The 24,975-nt window shown below is 49.0% G+C and overlaps 1 protein-coding gene across 13 annotated transcripts in view; it reads left to right on the top strand.

Annotated features, from left to right (window-relative positions):
* The window catches only part of PKNOX2 (PBX/knotted 1 homeobox 2), a 753,686-nt gene that overhangs the window by 78,038 nt on the left and 650,673 nt on the right, over positions 1-24,975 (top strand). For all 13 annotated transcript variants that reach the window (XM_048827274.2, XM_048827271.2, XM_048827275.2 and 10 more), the window contains one exon: positions 13,515-13,584. The gene's annotated coding sequence lies outside the window, so the exon portion shown is untranslated. The remainder of the gene's footprint in view (positions 1-13,514; positions 13,585-24,975) is intronic.

The following is a 24,975-nucleotide window of genomic DNA, read 5'->3' as shown; positions in this document are numbered from 1 at the left end:
CAGCTGTTTTTGTGTTAATCCATTTAAGTGGGAATGCTATTTCTCACCCAGAAGCAATAATTTTTGGAGGGTGTCATATCTTTATGTGATCTCTGCTCAAATACACAAAGGTTGTGAATAGATCTGGTTGCATGGGGAATTTCCAATATTTTGACATTTTGTTTTGGTTCCAAATGAGGAAAAAAGCTGAAATAGCATATTTTTGGAGGGATGAAATTTCCCCCAAAACTTTGGATTTGAAAATATCAGAACACTTTGATTAGATACTTTTAGCTAAAATGAAACATTTCAGCATTCCTGAATTGAAATGTTTCACTTCAGGTCAGGTCGACAATAAGCTGCATTTGCCTGAGCTGCTGTGATGCCTCATAGGAGCTGTAGTTTGAGCGCCTCATGCCCCCAGTGTTCGTTGTGGGCCGGGCTCCTTGGTCAGACTACATCTCCCATGATGCACCCTGTTGTCTCCCTCTGACCGAGGAAAACAGGAAAACTACAGCAGCAATTTTTTTCTGTGAAAAATGTCGATTTTGCAGAAATCATATTTTCTATAAAAGCCCCACTTCGAAGGAAGTGCACTTAAACAGCCCCTCTGCATGTGTTTGTGCATTCTCAGTAGAATTGCATTTTAATATTGCTTTCCTCACAAATAGGCAAAGGAATTAGCCCTCTCCAGGGTCTAATGTTTCACCCTTAAACAGTCTTTCTCCAACTTAAAATAATGAGTTAATATCAAAGTGTGGGCTGAATCCAGTGGGATCCTGAGTACTTCCACTGTGCTCAGTGGCCAGCACCTTGTAGCGCCAGGCTTCTCGTTTGGAAACCTGGTCTTAGCCTGAGCCCTTGCAAGGTCCCTCTAGACAGTACTGCCAGTAGGGTTGCCAGGTGTCAGGTTTTCGACCGGAATGCCCGGTTGAAAAGGGAACCTGGCGGCTCCGGTCAGCACTGCTGACCAGGCCATTAAACGTCCAGCCGGCAGCACGGGGGGGGCTAAGGCAGGCTCCCTGCCTGCTGCGGCTCTTGGGTGCGGCTCTCTGAAGCAGCAGCATGGCCCCTCTCTGGGTCCTATGCATGGGGCAGCCAGGGGGCTTCCACACGCTGCCGCCACCCCAAATGCCAGCTCTGCTGCTCCCATTGGCCAGGTGCTGCGGCCAATGGGAGCTGCGGGGGTGGTGCCTGCAGATGGGGCAGCGCACAGAGTTGTCTGTCTGTGCCTCCGCGTAGGAGCCGGAGTGGGGACATGCCACTGCTTTCGGGAGCTGCTTGAGGTAAGCGCCACCCGGAGCCTGCAACCCTGACCCCCTCCTACACCCCAGCCTCCTACCTCAGCCCGGAGCTCCCTTCCATACTCCGAACCCCTTGGCTCCACCCCCCAGCTCCCTCCTATACCCCAAACCCCTCATCCCTGGCCCCACCCCAGAGCCCGCACCTCCAGCCGGAGCCCTCAGGGATGGGGCCTTGGAGAAGGGGCAGGGCGGGGCCTTGGATAAGGGGCAGGGTGGGGTGGGGCAGGGCAAGGGTGTTCAGTTTTGTCCAAGTAGAAAGTTGCCAATGCCAGTGGGAGTCGCACAGTCCCTGGCCTCAAGCCCATCTGCAGGTCAGGTGCTGCAGGAAAGAGCAGCTGACAATCAGCCTCTCCCAGGCTCTCCCTGAGGTTTCACTGCACATAGACAGATTGTTCCTGCTGTCCTGTCTGCCACAGCAGCTGCTCGCTGCCTGGTTGTGGTTCTGAGCCATGGACTTGCTGCTTGCTTGCCCTGCTGCAAAGGGCTGGAGTTGCATTCCTCAGACATTACCGCCTGGTCCAGGTGCTCGTTCCTGTGTTCCTCTGGGCTGGATCTGCAGTTGTGCGTGTTGGAAATGATCCGTTCACTAAATGTTTCTGGTCCCCGGAGGGTCATGTGAGCTGAGGGAGAACGTGGCCTGCTTTGTGAGTGATTAACATGGTGTAAGCAATCTGCATACGGAGAAAAGCCCGGCTGGTATTACATTATTCTGTTACAGTTTCAAAGCTGGTGTTAAGTGGACATGATTTCTTCCTATGGACCATTAATTCTGTTTTATTGCTGGCCTGATGGCCATTACCCTTTTTTGCCAATGCATTCCTCCATTAGGTTTGTACAATTAATAAATATGAGCCGTGGAGGTGATGCTAGCATCAATGGGATGGCAAGGAACAGGGATTTAGCCGGTGCAGCCTGTGTGTGTGCAGAGGACAGCTGGTTCACAGCGTCCGTGTGTGTGACGGCTGGGAGAAAGGCAGCGAACTCTCTGTGGCTGCGTTCTCTGCAGGCCTCCCTGTGCTGTGGGGAGTGGTGACCTTTGAGGAACAAAGGTCCTTCTCCTGCCCTAAATACACCTTCGAGGGGCAGCTCTCCACACTGTCCAGGCTACTCACTCTGGGCAGCTTGGCTCTGTCTCACCCTTGATCTGGCGTCACATTCCAGTGAGTTAATGAGAACCTCCCTTCTGCTCAGTCATCTAATACGCTGAAGCCCATAACCTGCTCCCCACTAGGGTTGCCAGGCATCTGGTTTTCAACCGGAAGGCCCAGTCAAAATGGGACTTCAGTCGCTAAACGTCCAGTCAGAGCAGCGGGGCTAAGACAGGCTCCCTGCCCGGCTCTGCACAGCCCCTAGGCACAGGGCCGGCCAGGGGGGCTCCGTGCACTGCCCCCACCCCAAATGCCAGCCCCGCATCTCCCATTGGCCAGGAACCACGGCCAGTGGGAGCTGCGGAGGTGGCACCTGCAGGCGGGGGCAGCGGTCCTAATGGCCGCAGGGACATGCCAGCCGCTTCTGGGAGCCGCTTGAGGTGAGCGCCGCCCGGAGCCTGCTCCACCTCCCACACCCCAACCCCCTGTCCCAGCCCTGAGTCCCCTCCTGCACCCAAACTCCCTCCCAGAGCCAGCATCCCCCCACCCCTCCGCCAACCCTCTGCTCCAGCCCGGAGCCTCCCCCCACACCCTGAACCCCTCATTTTTGGCCACAACTCGGAGCCTGCATCCCCAGCTGGAGCTCGCACCCCCTCCTGCACCCCAAACTCCTCATCCCCAGCCCCACCCCTGCCCTTAGGCCCCTCCCACAACCAAACTCCCTCCCAGAACCTGCACCCACACTGCAACCCCCTGCCCCAGCCTGGAACCCCCTCCTGCACCCTGAACCCCTCATTTCTGGCCACACCCCAAAGCCCGCACCCTCAGCCAGAGCCCTCACCCCTCCCGCACCACAACCCCCTGCCTCAGCCCCACACCCCCTCCCACACTTTGAACCCTTCGGCCCTGTTGCTGAGCCATTCGGTCCCTAGTCTGTAGCGGTGCATGGGATTCTTCCGTCCTAAGTGCAGGACTCTGCACTTGTCCTTGTTGAACCTCATCAGATTTCTTTTGGCCCAATCCTCCAATTTGTCTAGGGCCCTCTGTATCCTATCCCTCCCCTCCAGCGTATCTACCACTCCTCCCAGTTTAGTGTCATCTGCAAATTTGCTGAGAGTGCAATCAACACCATCCTCCAGATCATTTATGAAGATATTGAACAAAACCGGCCCCAGGACCGACCCCTGGGGCACTCCACTTGACACCGGCTGCCAACTAGACATGGAGCCATTGATCACTACCCGTTGAGCCCGACAATCTAGCCAGCTTTCTGTCCACCTTATAGTCCATTCATCCAGCCCATACTTTAACTTGCTGGCAAGAATACTGTGGGAGACCGTGTCAAAAGCTTTGCTAAAGTCGAGGAATAACACGTCCACCGCTTTCCCTTCATCCACAGAGCCAGTTATCTCGTCACAGAAGGCAATTAGATTAGTCAGGCATGACTTTCCCTTGGTGAATCCATGCTGACTGTTCCTGATCACTTTCCTCTCCTCTAAGTGCTTCAGAATTGATTCCTTGAGGACCTTGATTTTTCCAGGGACTGAGGTGAGGCTGACTGGCCTGTAGTTCCCAGGATCCTCCTTCTTCCCTTTTTTAAAGATGGGCACTACATTAGCCTTTTTCCAGTCATCTGGGACCTCCCCCGATCGCCATGAGTTTTCAAAGATAATGGCCAATGGCTCTGCAATCGCATCCGCCAACTCCTTTAGCACTCTCGGATGCAGCGCATCCAGCCCCATGGACTTGTGCTTGTCCAGCTTTTCTAAATAGTCCCGAACAACTTCTTTCTCCACAGAGGGCTGGTCACCTCCTCCCCATGGTGTGCTGCCCAGTGCAGTGGTCTGGGAGCTGACCTTGTTCGTGAAGACAGAGGCAAAAAAAGCATTGAGTACATTAGCTTTTTCCACATCCTCTGTCACTAGGTTGCCTCCCTCATTCAGTAAGGGGCCCACACTTTCCTTGACTTTCTTCTTGTTGCTAACATACCTGAAGAAACCCTTCCTGTTACTCTTAACATCTCTTGCTAGCTGCAACTCCAGGTGTGATTTGGCCTTCCTGATTTCACTCCTGCATGCCCGAGCAATATTTTTGTACTCATCCCTAGTCATTTGTCCAATCTTCCACTTCTTGTAAGCCTCTTTTTTGTATTTAAGAGCAGCAAGGATTTCACTGTGAAGCCAAGCTGGTCGCCTGCTATATTTACTATTCTTTCTGTACATTGGGATGGTTTGTCCCTGTAACCTCAATAAGGATTCTTTAAAATACAGCCAGCTCTCCTGGACTCCTTTCCCCCTCATGTTATTCTCCCAGGGGATCTTGCCCATCAGTTCCCTGAGGGAGTCAAAGTCTGCTTTTCTGAAGCTCTCCTTTCTTCCTTGTGTTAGGATCCTGAACTTGACCATTTCATGGTCACTGCCTCCCAGGTTCCCATCCACTTTTGCTTCCCCTACTAATTCTTCCCGGTTTGTGAGCAGCAGGTCAAGAAGAGCTCTGCCCCTAGTTGGTTCCTGCAGCACTTGCACCAGGAAATTGTCCCCTACAGTTTCCAAAAACTTCCTGGATTGTCTGTGCAGCGCTGTATTGCTCTCCCAGCAGATATCAGGGTGATTGAAGTCTCCCATGAGAACCAGGGCCTGTGATCTAGTAACTTCTGCGAGTTGCTGGAAGAAAGCCTCGTCCACCTCATCCCCCTGGTCCGGTGGTCTATAGCAGACTCCCACCACGACATCACTCTTGTTGCTCACACTTCTAAACTTAATCCAGAGACTCTCAGATTTTTCTGCAGTTTCGTACCGGAGCTCTGAGCAGTCATACTGCTCCCTTACATACAGTGCTACTCCCTCACCTTTTCTGCCCTTCCTGTCGTTCCTGAACAGCTTATATCCATCCATGACAGTACTCCAGTCAGTGGCAAATGGACTTGCTTGCAGCTATTTTTCCTACCTAGAGTGCTGTTCCACCGTTCTGAACTCCGTTCACATTTGACACATACTGTCTTGGGTCCAGTTGCATCTCGCAGCCTAAGATATTTCGTAGACTAAATGCTGCCTATTGGCAGCTGTTCCAAGCAGCAACTGTAGCTGCAACTGGAACTTTAAGTATAGTGAGGAAGTCTCCTGTGCCCTTCCCAAACAGCTGAACGTGTTCCCCCTCCACTTGCCAGCCTGGCTCATGAGGGCCTAGGTTAGCCCTGAATGCAAGTTTTCCATATTGCATCTGGTTGCAATGAAAAGGCTTCAGCACTTGTGCATCAGAAAATCAGTGGACTGAATTGTGCTGGGTCTGCCCTCTGAGTTAGCTAGGTCACTTCATCCACATGAGGTCCTGATTCCACCACTCCCAGCTCCTCTAGTCCAGGCAGTGCTTTAAAGCTGGGGTGGGCCAATATTGACCTTAGAAGCCCTGCAACAGGCTGGGCCCAATGAGCTTCTAAGTTCCATAACTGTCCTTGAGGATTTGCAAAGTGTCATGTGGATCGGTTCAGCTGGGATGCCCAGCACCATGGATCTGCTTTTTTCTGGGGAAAAGAGTGGCAGCATGGAGCAAAGGGAGGATGGTGGCTCTGCAGCATGTGCATTGCCCTGAGGTGAAATAGTCTTGTAGGAGTTAATTCATGTACAAGGTGGATATGGGGAGGGAAAGTTTAATGCTGAGAACATGGAAGTTGAAAGACTCCCCTGTAGTAGGGACATTCTGGCCCTGGAAACATTCAGCATCAGTTTCCGTGACCCAGAGGGAGACACGAGGACTTTTGAATAAATTCCTTTTTATTTAATTTTAGCTCGTGTTTTAAATTTCCCTTTGCACAAGTGATTCTCTGCAGTCGCACATGTGCACGCATACACACACACACAGACAGACACACACACACACAGAGGTTTTAATGATATAAATCTTCCCACCCTGAAGTTGGAGAAAATAGATAATTATTTCAAAGGGGGAAAATGACTATATTTAATGAATTTTACCTTCAAAAACATTTGATTAGATTACTTAACATTTATGGAAAAAATCCTCCTCTTTGCTAAGAGTATTCACAAACTTTGAAGGTGTAAATCTTTTTCCTGTTAGAGTAAGGGTGCAAATTGGCTTATAGTGGAACCCTCTTTGCAACCTTAATTTTGGAAGTAATGGAAACCAAGCAGGAAAATGGAGTTGCTCCCACCACCCCTGCAAAATTTTATGCACAAAAGAACAGCCAAGTTCAGCGAGGTAAAACGAGCCGTGGGATATGGTGAGGGGCTCTGTTGTGTTCCATATTCAGCTTCCGGGGTCAAAAATTCCTCATCGGGTTTTCCTCTGCATGTCCAGTGCCTACTGAATGTTGGGAGATTGTTGCTAAAATCCAACATTATCATTAAAGATGTCATGTGTGTGCAGAATATGGTGTGTGTGTGTGTGTGTTAAACCTTCATAACGCAGACAAACCAAAACAGATTTTCATTGTCCAATTTCAGATTTCTACTCCAAATAGTTGACAATGTAGTAGCTGTGTGCAAATTGTTTTTTGGTGAATTATTTATTAATAATTTTACACTCTTGAGACACAAAAGTGGGAGCCATTTTTGCCCAAACTTTTAAGAAAAATTGCATCTGGAGAGAAAATTTTGGAAGCTTCAGAAAACTACAGCCCGAAAGGTGAAAATCTGATAAATGTTACAAGCAAGTGCAACAGGATTCTTTAGAATAGAAACACTGGCACTCAGCGCTGACTGAATGGGCAGGCACGTGATTTGTTAACTCTTTGGCTGCTGAACCAGCATGGGGTGTACAGACATCATGACATGTTCATGTTAAAGTGACATTGACATGGGTTGACTGTTGGATCCATGTTTAAGGTGTCACCTTCATGCTCCATCCCTTGTATAATCTATAAATCTCATAGGTTTTAACACTGCTAACATCAATGATTTTAACATCAGAAGGGATCCTTAGATTATCCTGTCTGACCTCCTGTATAACACAGGGCAGAGAATTCCCTCTAGTTTTCCCACTACTGAGCCCAATAGCTTGTGTTAGGCTAAAACATATCTTACAGAAGGCATCCAGTCTTGAAACCCTCATCTCCTGAAAACCCAGCCCAAGTTAAGTTGATAGAAAGGAATCTGAATTATGGTGGGTAAAATGTAAGAAGAAAGTAAACAGGATAAAGACAGAATCTAAATAGCAAAGAGACAAATAAAAACAAGCCATTCTGTATGTACGATCAGAAGCAGAGCACCCGGGGGGAGGAAATTCCTGTTCCTGGACTGTCTGGAGGTAAAAGAAGCAATCAAGCAGATAGTGACATAGCTGAGATGCTAAATGATTTCTTTGCATCGGTCTTCACCAGACCTGCTCTTTTGCGGTGATGAAGATGAGGCACTGCCAGAGACTGAGGAGTCACAAGAATAGGTGCTGGATGAAAATGATAAATTTAAGAGCAGCAAGTCCTCAGGACCAGATGGGACAGTGAAGAGCTCTATGGGAATTCCAGGCTGAAGGTTCTCAGCAGCCAACAAAATGTGCAAGGTTGAATTTTCAAAAATATCTAGTGTGGTAGAAGCACAGATCCCATCGAAAGTCAATGGGACATGAGCTCCTAACTCACTTAGGAGCTTTTGAAAATTCCACTTGCAATCACTTATTAACATCCTCTATTACACTGGAGTACAGGAGAATGGAAAGTGGAGTACAGAAAAGACACTTGGGGAAGTCCTGAGGATTACAGAGTAGCGTGACTTATTTCAGACTCAGGAAAATGGGCTGAAATGATCATTCATAATAGAATTATAAAACATCTAGGTGTATAGGATATGATAATGATAAAGCACCATGGCTTTGTAAAGGAAAATTGTGCTTTAATCTGGTTGAATTATTGAGCATGTCAACAAAATAATGGCTAAAGGAGAACCATTTAATGTCATTTATGTCTGCTTTCAATGGCCCCTCCAAGAAGCTACTAAAATTAGGTAACTAATCATGGGATGAGAGCTAAAGTACAACCATGGATTAGAAACTGGATCTGAGGGGAAAAAAGAGTAGGACTAAATGGACAATTTCCAACATAATACAAGGTTAAAGATGGGTGCCCTATGGTGCTGCTCTCACTCCAGTTTGGTTTAATATTTTTTAGCTTGGTAAAATCTGCAGGTGACACAAAATTATTTAGATTAGTCAACAATGGAAAAGGCTGGAAAGGGACCTGACCAAGGCCCTACGCCAGCAAAGCACTTAAGCATGTGTGTGACTTTATGCACATGAGTAATTCCACTGAGGTCAGTGTAACTCCAGAGGGGCTGAAAGTTATGCGTGTGCCTTGCTGGGTAAAGGCCGAAGTTTGGTGCATGGGCAGCCAGAAGACAGAGGAAATGAGTTGTTGGCAAAAGCAAAGTAATGCAAATGGGAAGGAATAATCCAAACCACTCATACACGTTGCTGGGTTCTACATTAAGCATTACTACACAGACCTGAATGTCACTATTAGCAGCTCAGTGAAGACTTCTGCTCAGTGTGGTGGTCACACTGTTACCGTGCATATAGAATAAGAAAGAACACTCAGTGTCTCATGACAGTGACCTACTTGCCCTAAAGGTACGGAATAGTGTGTTGGAGCCGGAGTTGGGGGATCCTTGCCTTTTACATGGGTCTTGGGGAGCAGCTAAACTTCTGGTCCCTTTGCAAGGCTTGTGGCCCTTTTCAGGTAGTGCTGCTTCCTTGTCATTTTGCATCCCTCTATGGGACAAAGTGCCATGAATAAATGTGTCAATTAGAAAATAATGGAGTGCTTTCCAGTAACTGGTCATTTCACTAATGGCTTATTAAATAGGGGACAACGAGTACAGTTTGGCCACCTTCCCTCTCTCCATATATCTCTATTTCTGAGACCTCATTCAGCTTCTTTGTCTAGAGCTGATGTGAACAGCCTCACACTGGCCAATTCACCCATGTTATGGGACTTTGAAATAGCCCATTGTGCCTTGCATATTATTTACCTTTGTCTGAAAGCCTCTCTATTTGCAGCTAGAATGTAGAGTTGATTCAAATGTTATAATTTTGTACAACCTGCAAAGAGATGGAAAGATGTGGCTATATGCTCCTTCATGTGTCTTTCTCCTAGCCACAGAGAGGGTAAGTAAGGAATCCGCAGGGCCCTTTGTTACACTAAATTCTATGTTTAAAGCGCTATTCTATTCCTATTGTGTTCTGGCATTTGAAACTCTGAGCCTGACTCTCCTATCACAGATGCTGGAGCAAATCAGGAGTCCTGCCATCAGCCAATGACACTGCACTAGGGAAAACTAGCAAAGTTCTCCGTGTTTGCAAAGGGAAACACTGGGAATAAAAGGTGGGCTCTCTCTACAAGGGGATGTGAGTCAGCTCTCTGTCTCTATTCCGGAATGTTGCTAGGCTCTAGTAAGGGCATATTTTTATTTATTATTTTTTGCAAAGCTGAGTAAGAAGAAAGGCCCCTTCTGGGTTCCCTTTGCACAAAGCTCTGCTGTCTGACTCTGGGAGCAGCTGCTCTCTGGAGACCTCAGCTGCTGCGTCTCTGGTAACAGTGGCAGCTGGCGGAGGTGCTTGTGGGCTCTGTCCTGTCCGTGAAATAGCCAGCGACGTGTTCCTACAAAGGAGAACATGACACAGTCTGCTGTGTCAGTCCTGGGGAATTGCATAGGCCTGTGGAGCTCCACAGGCCTGTGCTCCTGTAAAGAGAAAAGGGCAAAAACCTTCATTGATTTGTTCTTCCTGTCCCAAGGACATTCTTCCCTCACGTGGTTCTGAAGCTCCGTGATATTTTTGCAATGTGATTTAGCAGCGATGTTAAAGAGTGACTGTCATCTCTCATGTGCAGCACAAACAGCAAAGAGAAGGCTCCACTTAGCCAGTTGGGACAGAGGCTGGTCTACGCTACCGTGATAAGTCGACCTAAGTTACGCTGCTCCAGTTACGCGAATAATGTCGATGTATCTTAGGTCAACTTACCATGCTGGGTCGACTGTAGACGCTCTCTCGCCAGCTTCCCTTACTGTTTTCGGGGAGGTGGAGTACAGGAGTCGCCGGGAGTGCACTCTGCGATCGATTTAGCGGCCCCCTAAATTGACATGGCTGCATCGATCACAGCAGTGCCAATCTACCAGTAGCTTCCAAAGGGAGTTTGGGACAACAGGAAGAAATTACAAAAGGATATTGTTCCCTCATTTCTTCCTGTTTAATTGGTCCAATGCTCAGAGGTTAAAGGGAAAGGAGCCATGTGTCTCTTCTGTTTGGTGTCTCTTGTGCTATGTGTATAGAGTTGCCAAGTGTCCGGTTTTCAACCAGCTGTTAAAAGTCCGGTTGACTGTACAGCAGGGCTAAGGCAGGCTTCCTGCCTGCCCTGGCTCCATGCAGCTCCCAGAAAGTGGCCAGCATGTCTGGCCCTTAGGCGTAAGGGTAATCAGGGAAGCCCTGCATGCTGCCCCCAGTGCCAGCTCGGCAGCTCCCATTGGCTGGGAAACCAGCCAATGGGAGCTGTGGGGGCGACGCCTGCGTGCATGGGCAGCATGCTCCAAGCAGAGCCGCCTGGCTGTGTCGCCGCCTAGGGGCCGGACACGCCAGCTGCTTCTGGGAGCTGCATAGAGCCAGGGCAGGCAGAGAGCCTGCCTTAGCCCCGCCGTGCCACCGACCGGGAGCCGCCTGAGGTAAGCACTGCCCGGCTGGAGCCCACACCCCGAACCTCCTGCCCCAGGTTGGAACCTCCTCCCTCACCCTAACTCCCTCCCAGACCCTGCACCCCAAACCCCCTGCCCCAGGTCGGAACCCCCTCCCAAACCCAAACTCCCTCACAGAGCCTGCACCCCCTCTCACACCCCAACCCTGTACCCCAGCCCTGAACCCCCTCCCTTTCTGCACCCCAACCCACTGCCCCAGCCCAGTCAAAGTGAGTGAAGGTGGGGGAGAGTGAGTGCCAGAGGGAGGGGGGCTGGAGTGAGTGGAGGCAGAGCCTCAGAGAAGGGGCATGACCTCAAGGAAGCGGTGGGGCAAGGGTGTTTAGTTTTGTGCAGTTAGAATGCTGGCAACCCTACATGTGTACAGGCTTCCTCCATCAAGAAGATAGAATCATAGAATATCAGGGTTGGAAGGGACCTCAGAAGGTCATCTAGTCCAACCCCCTGCTCAAAGCAGGACCAATCCCCAATTAAATCATCCCAGCCAGGGCTTTGTCAAGCCTGACCTTAAAAACTTCTAAGGAAGGAGATTCTACCACCTCCCTAGGTAACGCATTCCAGTGTTTCACCACCCTCTTAGTGAAAAAGTTTTTCCTAATATCCAACCTAAACCTCCCCTACTGCAACTTGAGACCATTACTCCTTGTTCTGTCCTCTTCTACCACTGAGAATAGTCTAGAACCATCCTCTCTGGGACCACCTCTCAGGTAGTTGAAAGCAGCTATCAAATCCCCCCTCATTCTTCTCTTCTGCAGACTAAACAATCCCAGTTCCCTCAGCCTCTCCTCATAAGTCATGTGTTCCAGTCCCCTAATCATTTTTGTTGCCCTTCGCTGGACTCTCTCCAATTTATCCACATCCTTCTTGTAGTGCGGGGCCCAAAACTGGACACAGTACTCCAGAGGAGGCCTCACCAATGTCGAATAGATACTTACATTTCAGTGGCTAATTTCTGAGGATGATTAGCTGATGAACTACCTCTGTGCTTCATAGCCTCTCTTCATCCTGAATTGTGCCTCAAGGTGGCAGATAAATTCAGTTGGATAGTGTTTCCTTTTATTCTATTTGCAAAGCATCACAAATACCCCCAAGGAAACCTTTGTCCCGCCCAGCCCCAGCAGAATTCTTTGCAGAGCACACCTTGCATTACCCACAGCTACTCTGGAAGGGTTTGGAGAGTTTTAAAAGACTGTTGTTGGGAATGGTTTCCCTATGCATAAAGAGAGCTAGCCTCGTACTCCAGGAGTCCCGCCAGCTGGCTCTGGAGGAAGAGCGAAACCTGCTGGTGATGCTTAGCACTATGTCTCTTCTCTCTGACCTAACCAGGTGGTTGAGCTTCTGGGGGTTGTAGGAGGGCTACACGGCTGAGGTTTGAGCCGGCGAAGACCAAGAGAACGCACGATGATTGGGGGAAGAAAGTGTAAGAAATGGTGGAGATTAGGGGCATCTCCTCGGCTGACATGTTGCCCACCCCTTGTTATAGGGGTTTGCAATTGTGGGAGTAATGTTGGGTCCTCAGTTGTTCCTAGTTGCTCAGGTAGCAGTGGGGACCAGCAGTGTCTTTCATTTGCCCTTGTCAGGAAGGGTGTGAGGGCCTCGCTCCAATGATCCAAGCTTTTGGCATCTCCAGATTAGACCCAGCAATGTGCTCTTTATGGAGTTGCACAAATTAAGGAGCAGGTGATGTCTGGGGTTCTCTGCTTGGTGTCCACTTCTGGAATCCTGACTGTAAACCTATGACCTCACTCCTGTTCTGTTCTTTCATTTGTTGTCCTCTGTAATCTGTTGATCCCTGTGGTTTTTCCTGGTCATTCCCATCTGAAGATGGGGAGACCCTTCTAGTTTACTAGATGGATCCCTTTCAGGGATCCCTCATGTACATGGGGACCAAATAGGCCTCTGCACTGAATGAGGAGTCCTGTGGAAGGACTAGTATGTGATCATGTAACTAATGTAATGAATACATATACAGGAGGCAGGCAAATTAGCGTTGTTTGGGCAACCTTAGTTCTTGTGTTTCCTAACTTTTGAGTTTTTGATTTTGCAACTTGAATAATATTCTTTTAACACAGGGTGTGTTTCGCCTCCAAAATGCACAGAAATTGTCAGGACAGCAACATTGCTCTAATTTAATTAAGAAATTCTTACTTTCACCCATTTCTACTTTAAGGGCACAATTATAGAGCTACCCAGAAGAGTGTGTTGGGGGTGCAGCTTGCTCCCTGCAGAAGGCGTGGTTGGGATGTGTGTGGCAGTTTGCTCCCTGTAGCCCCTGCATCCTGGTCAGCTGATTTACAATACAACACGTGCATACTTTGAGCCTAGGAACTGAGCTCCATGTTGAGCTTATCCCACCTCACAGATCCATCCCAGAGTGTTAATTTTTGCTCTGACATCTGCTCTCATTTCAGTAATTTCCTCTCTAATAAAAGCCGTTTTTAAAATATCACCAGGTACCGTCGAGGATTGGATCCTGAGGCTCCTCTGGCCTTCACGCTGATCCACTGAAAGAGTCCTTGAACTGTAAGTAACTTTGATTGGCATTTTCTCCTGTCTTTCATTGAGGTTATGGGTTAAAGATCAGGCCAGAAATTTGATATTTGGCTGCACTGCACTGTGTAATGAAACATCTAACAATGAACTAGTCAGGATTTAAAATACAGTGAAATTCTAATTAGATTAGTTGGAATGTGACAAAGGAGCCCTGTAATATGACATTCTATTTAATTAGTCTTTATTGATTGTGCTTTAAGGTAGACTTCATATACTATGTGTGTAATTAGCTCTACTGCAGTACATGGTTGGCACAAGTTTGACTCGTCTGAACCTGACACTTGTAGCATAAAGATTTCCTCTCTGTGTGGAGGTGAAGGGCCAGGCCTTGCCATTTTCACTAAACAGAGGTTCTGGCCTGACCTGTTCCTACATTTGTGTGTATGTGAAGGGACTAGGCTACATCCTGTGGATAATTTACTTGTCTGCTTGTTGCACTGTTTATATACAACCGCCCATGTGGTTACAGAAAAAGTTACATCTCCTGGCCACTCCTGCTCCCAGGTAAACACCCCTGACAGCCAGAGGTCAGAATCTCAAGAAACAGTCTTATAAAAGCCTACCCATCCGTGTGGCATTCCTTGGCATGGGGAACTTGCCTTGGCAGGGGCTGCTCCCCGTGTTGCAGAAGAGATGGGTGACTGATGGAGGGGAGAAGAGGTTGGTAAAACAGTAAAGAGGCAGATTTCTTGTAGCCCTTGTCTCTCCTGCTGCAAGGGCTAGTTGAACGTTCGTTCTCTCCCATGATGGGATGAGTGTAGATGGCTGAGTTTGTTCAGTGGGCGTCAGCCAAGATTGACTTCCTTATGTGGAGTTTTAAATCCTCCCAAGGTATATTCGAAACTCAGTTTTTGGCAATTTGCTGCATCTCTGAAGGCGCCTGGTGGAATTCCCTTTAATAGTACATTGGCATCTCACTAGTCCATGGAATTATAAATGATTAACCGTTATCAGCGAATATCATCACCTCTGTGTAAAAATAGATTGACTGTAATGAGCATTTGAATAAATCATAAGAATGGCTAGCCTGATATCATATAACATCATGCAGATGGCTGAGCAAAAAGCATACTGAGCCCTGCCACCCTATGGCTTGCTGATTTCAGTGCTGGCAGAGTTAGTGATTGAAGGTTGTAACTTGCAGGGCATCTCATTTTGGCAGTCACATCTGTCTGTCGTGTGGTACATATGCATGATTTCTTGAGTATCCAGCTCAACAGAAAAATAAGAAACTGAAACTTCTGCACATCTGCCTAAAATCAGTCATAATACTAATGGTGTGATATGCACAAACGCCCTGGAGAAAGTCATGATTGTGTGAAGAATTCAGAGATGAGCTGTTACCATGTTATTCTTTGGTCGTTCTAGAACAGCAGCCAATGGAATGATTATGTTTCTTGTATGTTCCTCCATCCCCATGTACATTCCTGTATTCTTAGACCTTTGTGTTCTCCTCTGTAGCTAGCCATCTTGATGTGCAACTCTTCTTTGCTGAAGTGTTAAAATATCCTGGTGGCGACTTCTAGGGTATATTATGTGGATTGGTACAGTTGATTGCTTGATGCTTCATTTCTGCTCCCATCCCGTGGTCTGTCATAATTCACCTCTAGGTCTTTGATAAAATATCAGTGCTTCATTCGAGGCCTCTCTTTTCTCTCACTCTGGCGACTGGTAATGACAAAGTCTGGCACAGTATTATGATTGACAGAACTTGTAAGCTTAAAACAGAATTCCTTGGGGCCTGAATCTTTGGAATCATTTGTAGGGTTTTCCCCTTCCCAGGTCCTTTGTGTATGTGCCTGGCTCATGTCAATTAGCAATGGCAATCCTGTGTGTTGCTTTGCTCACGCACTTGTCAGAGTGGGAGGGAACACCAGGCACTGGGAATGTGTAACTAAGATTAGGAGTCATTGCTTATTCTCTGCGCTATACAGCTCGCTCCTGGACTTAGTCTTCCAGACCGTGAACTTGTGCTTGTTCTGAATGAACAGCTGTATAAAAGACCAAGCAGGTAGCTGTCTTTGTCCTATAGTATCCCACTGCACGTTCTAAGCAAAAGACACCCATTGCTGTTTATGGCAGCGTCTCTGCAGTAAAGTACCTCAGTTATTTGGGGACCTCCGAAGGAGCAGACTAGCCATTATAGCCAAGAACTTTTAGGGATACTTCTTGATATTAGATATTGGTGCAGGAACAAGTCCCCAGGAGTCACCGTGAGATGGTTCCCTAGAGCATGTTTGCTGGTGCTTGCTCTAGTTTAGGTTCCCTGGGGGTTAGCTTGCGGCCAGGCCCAGCCATTTAGAGACCTCATGCTTCCAGGCTGGCTTTATGTCTAACTCTGCCTTCTCTGCTCTCCATTGATGGGGTTTCCAGAGCGAGATGCTACCCTGGAAATCCAGTTAAGTGCAGAGAGTGACCTGAGGCTGTTATCTTTCTGGGAGAGTCTCTGCAGGGCTAGTGAAGGAAGCATCTGTGTGGATTATTAAAGCCACAGAAGCCTTCTGCAAGGTTTTAGAGAAGGGGAGGAGAGTAAGGGAGGTTGTTTGTCTGATTCTGAGAAATAAGGGAATTGTGGAGATTATGTTCAAACTGGGCATTGGCTGCTAATCTCTCTCCCCATTACATGTGGATGGGGGAGGGAGGTCTTGCACAAACAGTGCCTTCTGCTGATGAATGCTGGAGGATGATGCAGCAGAGTAATTATAGTGCACCCAAATTATGGTGCACTCTCGTGTGAGTTCTGGTCATGAAGAAAGCCCGGGCTTCCAGGGATCCCGCTCATGCTGTGTGTTTGTTCTATAATACAATTTGTTGATGTGGTGATCACTTTGACTTCAGGAGCTTTCTGCATCTTTCCCACAGGGAGGTTGGGAATTACTATGGATGTTCTCCAAGAGGCACTGTAGGTATTGGGGTGACCTGAGACTGTAGCTGGGTGCCAACATCGCATCCTACACATCCATCTTCATTAGCCCATCAGACAGAAGAGGAAGGAGTCGCTTGGTTATAAAATGTTTCTCCGTTATAAAGTGTCTCTACGTTGCCCAAGAGTTTATGTCCTCTAGGCTTAGTTTATTGCTGAGCAGTGACCTCTCTCTTTCTCGGAGACTGGGAATATATTGCTTAGCAACAACTGATCTGATGGGGCACTTGTTTTATGTGTCTTTCTTCACCACTGATTTATTTCTCCTTTCAGGGGGAGGTTGTTTGTCTAATTTTGAGAAACATGGGAATTATGTGCAAACTGGAGCGTTGGCAAATTCTCTGTAATTTACATCAGTAGTTGATCTATTTGTTTAGGACTGAATTTTGGCTTTGCCACAAGCCCCAAGGCAGGGGCAGCATGTTGTCACAGCACCCCTGGAGCACAGCTTGGAGAGTCACAATCTGCTGCCCGGGTCCCCCTGCTCCAGGGAAGGTGGTTTGTGAAGACCCTGGGTCTGGGGCAGCTGGTTTGCTCGTGGCACGGGGAAGCAGGGAGAGACAGGGAATAGTACCCCTGTGAAGGCTGTTCTCCTTCCCCACCATGCGGGTAGCTGGTGCTGCAGAGTAAAGAGTTGCCTTGCCCTCCCTTACTCTCCTGCACAGGAGCAGTAGGTGTGCCGCAATTTCGATTTCAGTGTAGAGGAAGCCCAGCACCAAAGCTCTGGGCACCCTGGAGGGACACTTGAAAACACAGTAATAGGAGCTACAATATGCATTGTCTAAAGCTGTAGCATAACTGCCTGCCCCCCTGCATCTCAGCCGTCCCCAGCCAGGGGTCGGTCCTGGGGCCGGTTTTGTTCAACATCTTCATTAATGATCTGGATGACGGGATTAATTGCACCCTCATTGAGTTCGCAGATGACACTAAACTGGGGGGAGAGGTAGTCACGCTGGAGGGTAGGGATAGGATACAGAGGGACCTAGGCAAATTGGAGGACTGGGCCAAAAGAAATCTGATGAGGTTCAACAAGGACAAGTGCAGAGTCCTGCACTTGGGAAGGAAGAATCCCATGCTCCGCTACAGACTAGGGACCGACTGGCTAAGCAACAGTTCTACAGAAAAGGACCTAGGGGTGACAGTGGACGAGAAGCTGGATATGAGTCAGCAGTGTGCCCTTGTTGCCAAAACGGCATATTGGGCTCTATTAGTTGGAGCATGGCCAGCAGGTCGAGGGACGTGATCGTTCCCCTCTATGCAGCACTGGTGAGGCCACACCTGGAGTATTGCGTCCAGTTTAGGGCCCCCCACTACAGAAGGGATGTGGACAAATTGGAGAGAGTCCAGCGGAGGGAAACGAAAATGATTAGGGGGCTGGGGCACATGACTTACGAGGAGATGCTGAGGGAACTGGAGTTATTTCGAATGCAGAAGAGAAGAGTGAGAAGATATTTGGTAACAGCCTTCAACTACCTGAAGGGGGGTTCCAAAGAGGATGGAGCTCGGCCATTCTCAGAGGTGGCAGATGACCGAACAAGGAGCAACGGTCTCAAGTTGCAGTGGGGGAGGTCTAGGTTGGATATTAGGAAAAACTTTTTCACTAAGAGGGTGGTGAAGCACTGGAATGGGTTACCTAGGGAGGTGGGTGGAATTTCCATCCTTAGAGATTTTCAAGGCCCGGCTTGACAAAGTCCTGGCTGGGATGATTTAGTTGGGGTTGGTCCTGCTTTGAGCAGGGGGTTGGACTAGATGACCTCCTGAGGTCTCTTCTGATCCTAATATTCTATGATTCTATATGCCCAACCCCCCATTGCAGCTTTCCCCTAAGAAAAATGCCTCCCTCTGCTGCCTTTGCACTCCTGCAATGGCCACTCAGCCCCATGGGTGTAGTGACGCACCCAGAAGGTCAGCCAGCTCTGGGTATGGGAGAAGCATTCCACAGGAAATCAGCCCCCCTCTTCTGAACTGAGGGGCACCTGACTGCAGCCATGGCCGTGGTCTTTCAAGAAGGTGGGTACCAAGCTGATTAGGGCTGATTAGGGCTTTGTCAAAGACAACACCTGGAGCTCCACCCAGAAAGCCACAGACAGACTGCTTATGGAGTGCTGGCATCATGCTGCTATCCTGAGGCACCATGTTACAAGCTGTCAAGGTTCCTTCCCCACTCTGAACTCTAGGGTACAGATGTGGGGACCTGCATGAAAACCCCCATAGTTTATTTTTACCAGCTTAGGTTAAAACTTCCCCAAGGTACAAACTATTTTACCTTTTGCCCTTGGACTTTATCGTTGCCACCACCAAACGTCTAACAGATATATAACTGGGAAAGAGCCCGTTTGGAAAAGTCTTTCCCCCCAAAATCCTCCCAAACCCTACACCTCCTTTCCTGGGGAAGGCGTGATAAAAATCCTCACCAGTTTGCATAGGTAAACACAGACCCAAACCCTTGGATCTTAAGAACAATGAAAAAGCAATCAGGTTCTTAAAAGAAAAGGAGTACTTGTGGCACCTTAGAGACTAACCAATTTATTTGAGCATGAGCTTTCGTGAGCTACAGCTCACTTCATCAGATGTATACATCTGATGAAGTCTCTAAGGTGCCACAAGTACTCCTTTTCTTTTTGCGAATACAGACTAACACGGCTGTTACTCTGAAACCTGTTCTTAAAAGAAGAATTTTAATGGAAGAAAAAGTAAAGGAATCACCTCTGTAAAATCCGGACGGTAAATACCTTACAGGGTAATCAGATTCAAAACAGAGAGAATCCCTTTAGGCAAAACCTTAAGTTACAAAAAGACACAAAAACAGGAATATCCATTCCATTCAGCACAGCTTATTTTATCAGCCATTTAAACAAAACAGAATCTAACGCATATCTAACTAGATTACTTACTAAGTTCTAAGACTCCATTCCTTTTCTGTTCCCTGCAAAAAACAACACACAGACAGAGAGAGCCTTTGTTTCCCCCCCCTCTCCAGTTTTGAAAGTATCTTGTCTCCTCCTTGGTCATTTTGGTCAGGTGCCAGCGAGGTTATCGTAGCTTCTTAACCCTTTACAGGTGAAAGGATTTTTCCTCTGGCCAGGAGGGATTTAAAGGTGTTTACCCTTCCCTTTATATTTATGACACAAGCAGCCTGCACATTCTGCATCAGCTTGAGTTTTGGCTAGGCTCAAGGTGTAGTATGGCAAGAACACATTACAGGGCCCAGCCTTGAGGTGATAAAGGCAAATCAACTAACAAAGCCCCTGCATTTGAAAGACACATTCACAATCTTCTGGCCTGGTGCAGCTGGAAGACAAGCCTGCCTGGTCACAGCTGCCAGGAGCCTTGTGGAAATGGCAGGGGCAAGGCTCCCCTCTTACCCAGCCAGGCGCTGTAGGGCATAGGTGCTGACTCCATGGGTGCTCTGGGGCTGGAGCACACATAGGAAAAACATGGTGGGTTCTGAGTACCCACCAACATCCCCGCTGATCAGCACCTTCCCCTCCCAGTTCCTCCCGCCTGCTGCGATCAGCTATTCTGTGGCATCCAGGTGGCTTTAGGGAGGAGCAAGGGTGGGGCATACTCAGGGGAGGGTGCAGAAGGGGATGGAAAGAGACGGGGCAGGGGTGGAGTGGGGGCTGAGTGGAGGTGGGAAGAGGCGGGGTGGGGCCTTGGGGGAAGGGGTGGAGTGGGAGGGGATCTGGGGCAGAGCCGGGGGTCGAGAAAGTCAGCGCTTCTGCTGCAGGGAGTAAGGAAGCTCCTGCAGGGCCCCGAGTTAACGGAGAAAATGTGACCCTTGCCTCTGCACTGTTCAGGAAGAAGGTGATTGCACAGGTGAGCCTTCCACCCACTTCTCATTCTTCTCACACCAGTGGCCGTGTGTGCCTGAGCCTGGAGCCCCAGGTCACCGTGCACCTGGGAGGGAATGGCCAGTGAGGCAGCTCACCTTCTGGTGTCTGGGAAGGTCTGTGTGACAGCCATGCCTGTCTACAATGGCAGGTAGTAAGGCTTGTCTCCAATCTACACGGTTGTGAAGAACGTAGACTTGGCTGAGGTATCCTTGAAGTTTCTGAGATTTTGGATTCAGTCCTGAGAGCTTCAAAAATCCCCTAAAGCCAAAAATTGAGCTCAAAAGTTGAAATGAGGCAGTATAGTGAGAGGGTGGCCACTGGTTTTTTGTAGGTTATACTCTAGCTTGGCTTCCTCTGTCTCTTTGCGCAGATGCTCAGAGGAGGGAATGAGGGCTGGGGGGCTGCAGGAAACACCAGAGACAGAAGGGGAGCTGTTTGGTGCGGTAACCTCCACACTCCAGTCACTGCAGGGCTTAGGTTTTAGAGCAGTTTCAATGGTATGCTGGGTGGAGACATTGTCCTGGGAGGACTTTGAGGACTAAATCCTGAAGGAGAAGACAGGTGGCCTGTGTGGCTGGTATTTTATTGCTGATCCACCTGCTGAATTTCAGTCTGCCAGCTTTCCTAAGATGCAGGAGCTCACCTGCCATGGTCCTGTCCCTATATGCTTTGATACAAGGATGGGGCTGAATGATGGAGGATCAGCAGACTGTCATGTTACAGAATGAAGCAATTTGTCATCATTGCCTACATGTATAATAAATAGGCTGTTTCCTTAACCCCTCTACTGAGATTCAAGTGAGAAAATCAAAGCACACACCTGAGTAACCACTGGGAGTGGGGTAAAAATGTGGGTAGTGACAACATTCCCCTTATCTGGGTCAGGTCACCATCTCCTGTGATTTGAGTTGGGATGCTCCCATGCTGCAGGCAGCTGTCCTGACAGGCTACCCTAGATAAAGCCTCCAGGACTCCAGATGGGTCTGAGGAAGGTTTCGTTCAGCCACACAGCATTGTGTTGGAGTCTGGGGGGGATTGTTGTGCACTGGTGGCACCTGAATGCCCTCCCTGCCAGTGCTGCCCACACAGTGCAGCATAGGTTGCAAGCAGCCTGCTGTAGCTGAAGCAAGAGGGCTCCAGTGGGTGGGTCTTGAACTGAAACCCACTGTTGGCGGCACAGAATTTTTGAAGGTGTATGTGCAGGGTCTGGGAGGTACAACCAGAGCAACCACGAAGTGAGGCACAGCAGATATGTTCAGAGCCAGTGGCAGGGTGGTACCTTCATGCTGCCTCCTAGCGGCTATGCAGCTGAGTTTCCTTGTGAAGAATTTATGTTGCAGATAAAGTTTTTCATATCTGGATTCAGGTGGCTGCTTCTGGGCAGAGAGAGTAATGACCGGAGCGGACAAATGCTAGTTCTTCTCTCCTTGAGGTTCGGCCAGTCTCACTCACTGAGCTTCTGCAAGTGGTAGGGGTGCTGAGGCTGAAGCCTGTGATTTGGATCCGTGTCCTTCCTGGCTCCCAGCCCCTGAGCAGGCAGCCCAGTAATTCAGGAAACTTGTACCGCCTCAGCTAAAGAAACCATTGCTGGAGGCTGATGAGCTCCCAAGCTGTCAGTCTGTACATGTACTCCCATTTTTAGAAAACCCCATTGACAGGATGGTAGTGGGTCAACTCTAGCAATTGCTGGAGTGACCTGATTTCTGGGACCCAGCTCAGTCTGGTTTTAGTCCTGGGCGTGGGGTTCAAACTGGACTGGTTGATGACCTTCTGCTAACAAAGGATGAGGAGACAGTGTCCGAGCTCCTCTTATTAGATCTGTCGTTTGCCTTTTATACCGTTGGCCATGAGATTTTAGTCTCTTGTCTGCTGACACCAATGGCAGTGGGTGGAGTCGGTCTTGAAAGATTCCATTTGTTCCTAGTTGGCAAATCCCAAGGCAATTTCTTCTTATGCCCCAAGGGCTTTCTCATGAGGTTTACTGCAGGGGTTCAGGTTTGGCCACACTCCTGCTCAACATGGATATGAGACCATTAGGAGAGTCAGTGAGGAAATCTGACCTGTGCTGTACTCTGCATTCGATGACACCTGGCTCTGAATCTCCATCACTTCAGACCTGGTTGCAATGTGTGCCTGAACCAGGGCTGTGAACAGGGATGAGATGTTTGAAGCCCAGTGCAGGCAAGACTGAAGGAAAGAAATGGAAGAGTTGGCAAGCATGCTATCTGCATGCACGGTGGAGAGTGGATGTCTGTCACTAGTGACTTGGGCTCACAAGCTAAGGTTTTGTTAGGCCCTGGACTGCCTTTCTAAGATTAACCAGCTTCTGTCTCCAAAAAGAGGTGTGGGGTGGGGAGTTGCATCTGGCTGGAAGAGTGACCATTCCTTTCAGGTTTGGGGAACTCCCTGCCTTCCTCTAGGCCTTTGTCACATTGAAACTAGCTTACTGCAATGGGTTGTACATGGGGCTGCATGATGCTGGTGCAGAATGTGGCCACCTGCCCATTGCATGGTGGATCACTGCCAGTATTTTAACACAGATTCTCCGAGTGTGCCACTGGTGGATGATTTTAAACAATCAACTCCTAAATGGCTTGCCTGGTGGTTGAGACATCTTTGTCTTCTTGGGTCATATTTGAGAGCTGCAGCAGCCTCAATATAAACAAGATTAATACAAATATTGAATTGAAAAATGTTAGATTTGGTAATGCTGTTTTACATTTTGGAAGATACCAGAGAAATAAACAAACACTGTCTCCCAGCAAAACTGTCCAAGTTTTATTTAAAACGAATAAAAGGAAATATTTTTTACATAATCCACAATTAACTCATGGAATTCATTGCCACAAGATATAAGTTGAAGTCTTTGTCTTCCCAGTGCTCTAGTTGTTGCCAGCGTAGGTGGGAGAGGAGAAAGGCCAAAGCATGAGGCCACTGTCCCTTACATTATACCCTCAGTCCTTGTGCCTGGAAAACACCAGCCCAGACATGTCCTGGTGGGGTTTGCTGAATCACAGAGTTGAGCAGTGCCCAACTGTGTGATGCTTGTGCAGTCCTCTTACAGCACTGTAAATCTTTTGATTACAACACCCTTGCTGATCCATGGTCATTTAACACCCTTCTGGGAGTGGGTTACCTCCTTTGTTGTCACTGGAGAACTAGCAGTGGAGACTCTGCAAATTGCAACATATTTCAGTAGCAATCATAGAGCAAAATCTCATAACTCCATACACACTAACAATATACACGTTTGGACAGAACAATGGGTTTCACAGATCATGACTTTTCATATGATATCTTACATGGCAAGCTTTGTATGAAATATGCCATAATTATATGATGAGGGGGAATATGGGGATTCCAGGGTGATGCTTTGAGGTACAGAGTACCACAACGAGATTTGCCTTTTATGGCTGAGGAATGAGTATACTGATGGGTTGAATACGTGCTGTGAGACGGGTCCTTCCGATCACATCGCAGAGAAGCGGGGCTCTTTGCAATTTAAATATTTTTTTAAAGAATGTTATTTTTTGCGGGAGCCAGTCACTGCCCCCGATTTCTTGCTCACCCTGCAGTTGCTCTGAATGTGGCTATGGAAGACACTCCCACCTGTCGGAACAACATGGGATCTGTGTTTCTAACACAGGTGCCGACTCCATGGGTGCTCCGGGGCTGGAGCACCCACAGGGGAAAATGGTGGGTGCTGAGCACCCACCGGCAGCCCCTTATCAGAACCTCCCCTCCCCCCAGCGCCTCCTGCCCGCTGGCAGGCCCCGCCGAACAGCACCTCCCCCTCCCTCCCAGCGCCCACCGCCTGCCACGGATCAGCTGTTTCGCGTTGTCAGGAGGCACTGGAGGGGAGAAGTGAGGGTGCAGCGCACTTGGGGGAGGGGGCGGAAGTGGGCAGGGCAGGGGCGGGGAAGGGGCCGGGCAGGTGTGGGAAGAAGCAGGGCAGGGGTGGGGCATTGGGGGAAGGAGTGGAGTGGGGGGCCTAGGTGGAGCCAGGGGAGAGCACCCCACCCCCCGGGGCAGATTAGAAACTCGGCGCCTATGGTTCCTACCACTTGGCTCCCGATGTAATGTCTCCCCTGTGTTTTCTATCTAGAGCAGCGGTTGTCAACCCGCGGGCTGCATGCGGCCCAATTAGCACAAAGCTGCGGCCCAGCTCACCTGTGTGCTAAAGGCCGGCTCACAAGGCGGGTCCAGGTTCCCAGCTGCCCAGCGTGGTGGGGTCCGGGCTGCTGGCCTGCACCGTGCGGCAGGGGTCCTGGTTGAGGCTGCTGGCCAGCCCCGTGGGGTTTGGGGTAGCCGTGCGGGCCCCTGGCCAGTCGTGCGTGGTCTGGGGTCCGGGGCGGGCAGGCAGGCAGGCAGCCAGCCCCACGAGCTCCAGGGGTCCAGGGCTGGGGTCAGGTCTGCCACTGCCATGCCACCCGGCCCCTGTGGCCCAGGTAACATGTGGGCTGCATATATGGCCCACAATGATAAATATGTTGAGAACCAGTGATCTAGAGCAAACCTTGCTCTTCCCTGTACATAGTGACCCAGAATTGCTATCATCCCACTGCCTGTACCAGTGTGGCCATCTGAACCATGGTAGGAGCT

The sequence above is a fragment of the Caretta caretta genome, chromosome 22 (genome assembly GCF_965140235.1).
Source record: "Caretta caretta isolate rCarCar2 chromosome 22, rCarCar1.hap1, whole genome shotgun sequence".
NCBI lineage: Eukaryota > Metazoa > Chordata > Testudines > Cheloniidae > Caretta > Caretta caretta.
The sequence above is the reverse complement of the archived record's forward strand: the minus strand, read 5'-3'. Positions and strand labels throughout refer to the sequence as shown.